Source organism: Scomber japonicus, chromosome 22, assembly GCF_027409825.1.
Source record: "Scomber japonicus isolate fScoJap1 chromosome 22, fScoJap1.pri, whole genome shotgun sequence".
Taxonomy (NCBI): domain Eukaryota; kingdom Metazoa; phylum Chordata; class Actinopteri; order Scombriformes; family Scombridae; genus Scomber; species Scomber japonicus.
Genome location: NC_070599.1, coordinates 22,853,079 through 22,857,104, shown reverse-complemented (window position 1 = coordinate 22,857,104; position 4,026 = coordinate 22,853,079). Strand labels below are relative to the sequence as shown.

The 4,026-nt window shown below is 42.1% G+C and overlaps 8 non-coding genes across 8 annotated transcripts; all 8 read left to right on the top strand.

Annotated features, from left to right (window-relative positions):
• The first annotated feature begins 367 nt into the window (after nucleotides 1-367).
• trnan-guu (transfer RNA asparagine (anticodon GUU)) lies at nucleotides 368-441 on the top strand. Its single transcript has one exon. It is a non-coding gene; the product is annotated as a tRNA-Asn (tRNA).
• Nucleotides 442-732: 291 nt separating this feature from the next.
• Nucleotides 733-806, top strand: trnan-guu (transfer RNA asparagine (anticodon GUU)). Its single transcript has one exon. It is a non-coding gene; the product is annotated as a tRNA-Asn (tRNA).
• Nucleotides 807-1,093: 287 nt separating this feature from the next.
• trnan-guu (transfer RNA asparagine (anticodon GUU)) lies at nucleotides 1,094-1,167 on the top strand. The gene has a single exon. It is a non-coding gene; the product is annotated as a tRNA-Asn (tRNA).
• Nucleotides 1,168-1,457: 290 nt separating this feature from the next.
• trnan-guu (transfer RNA asparagine (anticodon GUU)) lies at nucleotides 1,458-1,531 on the top strand. The gene has a single exon. It is a non-coding gene; the product is annotated as a tRNA-Asn (tRNA).
• A 655-nt stretch (nucleotides 1,532-2,186) lies between these two features.
• trnan-guu (transfer RNA asparagine (anticodon GUU)) lies at nucleotides 2,187-2,260 on the top strand. Its single transcript has one exon. It is a non-coding gene; the product is annotated as a tRNA-Asn (tRNA).
• Nucleotides 2,261-2,552: 292 nt separating this feature from the next.
• trnan-guu (transfer RNA asparagine (anticodon GUU)) lies at nucleotides 2,553-2,626 on the top strand. Its single transcript has one exon. It is a non-coding gene; the product is annotated as a tRNA-Asn (tRNA).
• Nucleotides 2,627-2,917: 291 nt separating this feature from the next.
• Nucleotides 2,918-2,991, top strand: trnan-guu (transfer RNA asparagine (anticodon GUU)). Its single transcript has one exon. It is a non-coding gene; the product is annotated as a tRNA-Asn (tRNA).
• Nucleotides 2,992-3,271: 280 nt separating this feature from the next.
• Nucleotides 3,272-3,345, top strand: trnan-guu (transfer RNA asparagine (anticodon GUU)). Its single transcript has one exon. It is a non-coding gene; the product is annotated as a tRNA-Asn (tRNA).
• Nucleotides 3,346-4,026: the final 681 nt, after the last annotated feature.

Sequence of the window (4,026 nt, the reverse complement as noted above, 5' to 3'; positions counted from 1 at the left end):
GAGTGTCTGTGGCGCAATCGGTTAGCGCGTTCGGCTGTTAACCGAAAGGTTGGTGGTTCAAGCCCACCCAGGGACGTGGACATTCAATTGTAATGTTTCCTATTGTGAATAAGAAACCCTTTAGCTACACTATGGCGGCATGAGTGAAACTGAAGTTTGCTAAATGTCGTCTGTGTCAAATTATCAGCGCTTTGCATTGTTGGCTGAAACTTTGACGTTAAAGTTACGTAGCATGTTTTGAAAGGTCTTTTCCTTTATTATGCCATGGTTGGAATGTCTTCCATATTTCATTTATACACAAAATGCTACTTAATGTGGGCGGGGATTAAAGATCGAGGCCACACCCCCTCCAATAAAGGCTCATGGAGTCTCTGTGGCGCAATCGGTTAGCGCGTTCGGCTGTTAACCGAAAGGTTGGTGGTTCAAGCCCACCCAGGGACGTGGACATTCAATTGTAATGTTTCCTAGTTTTTATAACAAATCCTTTAGCTACACTATGGCGGCATGAGTGAAACTGAAGTTTGCTAAATGTCGTCTGTATCAAATTATCAGCGCTTTGCATTATTGGCTGAAACGTTGACGTTAAAATTACGTAGCATGTTTTGAAAGGTCTTTTCCTTTATTATGCCATGGTTGGAATGCCTTCCATATTTCCTTTATACACAAAATGGTGTTACATGTGGGCGGGGATTAAAGATCAAGGCCACACCCCCTCCAACCATGGGTCATGGAGTCTCTGTGGCGCAATCGGTTAGCGCGTTCGGCTGTTAACTGAAAGGTTGGTGGTTCAAGCCCACCCAGGGACGTGGACATTCAATTGTAATGTTTCCTAGTTTTTATAACAAATCCTTTGGCTACACTATGGCGCATTGAGAGAAATTGACGTTTGCTAAACGTTTTCTGAATCAAGTTATCAGCGTTTTGGTTTTTTGGCAGAAACGTTGACGTTTTACATGACATGTATTGAAAGGTCATTTCCTTTTTTTTTCTGTGGTTGGAATGCCTTCTATATTTCCTTTCTAAACAAAATGGTGTTACCTGTGGGCGGGGATTAAAGATCGAGGCCACACCCCCTCCAAGAGAGGATCATGGAGTCTCTGTGGCGCAATCGGTTAGCGCGTTCGGCTGTTAACCGAAAGGTTGGTGGTTCAAGCCCACCCAGGGACGTGGACATTCATTTGTAATGTTTCCTAGTTTTTATAACAAACCCTTTAGCTACACTATGGCGGCATGAGTGAAACTGAAGTTTGCTAAATGTCGTCTGTGTCAAATTATCAGCGCTTTGCATTATTGGCTGAAACTTTGACGTTAAAGTTACGTAGCATGTTTTGAAAGGTCTTTTCCTTTATTATGCCATGGTTGGAATGTCTTCCATATTTCCTTTATACACAAAATGGTACTAAATGTGGGCGGGGATTAAAGATCAAGGCCACACCCCTCCAATAAAGGCTCATGGAGTCTCTGTGGCGCAATCGGTTAGCGCGTTCGGCTGTTAACCGAAAGGTTGGTGGTTCAAGCCCACCCAGGGACGTGGACATTCATTTGTAATGTTTCCTAGTTTTTATAACAAATCCTTTAGCTACACTATGGCGGCATGAGTGAAACTGAAGTTTGCTAAATGTCGTCTGTATCAAATTATCAGCGCTTTGCATTATTGGCTGAAACGTTGACGTTAAAATTACGTAGCATGTTTTGAAAGGTCTTTTCCTTTATTATGCCATGGTTGGAATGCCTTCCATATTTCCTTTATACACAAAATGGTACTAAATGTGGGCGGGGATTAAAGATCAAGGCCACACCCCCTCCAACCATGGGTTATGCAGTCTCTGTGGCGCAATCGGTTAGCGCGTTCGGCTGTTAACCGAAAGGTTGGTGGTTCAAGCTCACCCAGGGACGTGGACATTCAAGTGTAATGTTTCCTACTATGAATAACAAACCCTTTAGCTATACTATGGCGGCATGAGTGAAACTGAAGTTTGCTAAATGTCATCTGTGTCAAATTATCAGCGCTTTGCATTATTGGCTGAAACGTTGACGTTAAAGTTACGTAGCATGTATTGAAAGTTATTTTCCTTTATTATGCCATGGTTGGAATGCCTTCCATATTTCCTTTATACACAAAATGGTACTAAATGTGGGCGGGGATTAAAGATCAAGGCCACACCCCTCCAACCATGGATCATGGAGTCTCTGTGGCGCAATCGGTTAGCGCGTTCGGCTGTTAACCGAAAGGTTGGTGGTTCAAGCCCACCCAGGGACGTGGACATTCAATTGTAATGTTTCCTAGTTTTTTATAACAAATCCTTTGGCTACACTATGGCGCATTGAGAGAAATTGACGTTTGCTAAACGTTTTCTGTATCAAGTTATCAGCGTTTTGGTTTTTTGGCAGAAACGTTGACGTTAAAATTACATGACATGTATTGAAAGGTAATTTCCTTTTTTTTGCTGTGGTTGGAATGCCTTCTATATTTCCTTTCTAAACAAAATGGTGTTACCTGTGGGCGGGGATTAAAGATCGAGGCCACACCCCCTCCAAGAGAGGATCATGGAGTCTCTGTGGCGCAATCGGTTAGCGCGTTCGGCTGTTAACCGAAAGGTTGGTGGTTCAAGCCCACCCAGGGACGTGGACATTCAATTGTAATGTTTCCTAGTTTTTATAACAAACCCTTTAGCTACACTATGGTGACATGAGTGAAACTGAAGTTTGCTAAATGTCGTCTGTGTCAAATTATCAGCGCTTTGCATTATTGGCTGAAACGTTGACGTTAAAGTTACGTAACATGTTTTGAAAGGTCTTTTCCTTCTTTTTGCTGTGGTTGGAATGCCTTCTATATTTCCTTTATACACAAAATGGTACTACATGTGGGCGGGGATTAAAGATCAAGGCCACACCCCCTCCAGGAGAGGATCATGGAGTCTCTGTGGCGCAATCGGTTAGCGCATTCGGCTGTTAACCGAAAGGTTGGTGGTTCAAGCCCACCCAGGGACGTGGACATTCAATTATAATGTTTCCTACTATGAATAACAAACCCTTTAGTGGCATGAGTGAAACTGAAGTTTGCTAAATGTCATCTGTGTCAAATTATCAGCGCTTTGCATTATTGGCAGAAACGTTGACGTTAAAGTTACGTAGCATGTTTTGAAAGGTCTTTTCCTTTATTATGCCATGGTTGGAATGCCTTCCATATTTCCTTTATACACAAAATGGTGTTACATGTGGGCGGGGATTAAAGATCAAGGCCACACCCCCTCCAAGAGAGGATCATGGAGTCTCTGTGGCGCAATCGGTTAGCGCGTTCGGCTGTTAACCGAAAGGTTGGTGGTTCAAGCCCACCCAGGGACGTGAACATTCAATTGTAATGTTTCCTTCTATGAATAACGAACCCTTTAGCGGCATGAGTGAAACTGAAGTTTTGACCCATCAAAACAAAAGGTGCATAATTGATGGGAAGCCAACAGGAAGGTTAATAAAATACAATGAAAAATAAACACCATAAAAAGGAGTAAAAGTGAGTTAAATATAAAACAAAACAAATGAAAAGCAAAAAGGTTAGATTCTTGATTTACAGAGGCTCATCTGTAAAGAGCCTGTAGGGCCATTATCATAAGTTTCTCCATATCATGAAGTACTTAGTGTTATTTTTCTGTGAGAGGCAGCAGGATAGAAATCTTCTCATATGCACCCAATCTAGCGATCAAATTTATCCTGCAAGTGAAGATATTTGTGAACTATTGTTGTACAAGTAATCTCCTGTCAATCATGGTTGCCATTTTAATCCATTCACAGAACATCAAAGGAGTCTTTCATAGAAGAAGAAGTTATTTTTGTTCAGTGGCTTCTGTAGCACATCACATATTTCCAGGATGCATTAGCGCAAGGCAAACCGCCTGCTCCTTGTGGGATTCCCTTGATTTTCCAATATTCTGATAAGCCTTATCTCCAACAGAGTATTTCCACAATCTTAACACAAAGCAAGGAGAGGCTCAGTCATGTGTGTATCCAGTTATTCCTGAAGGAGAAGGA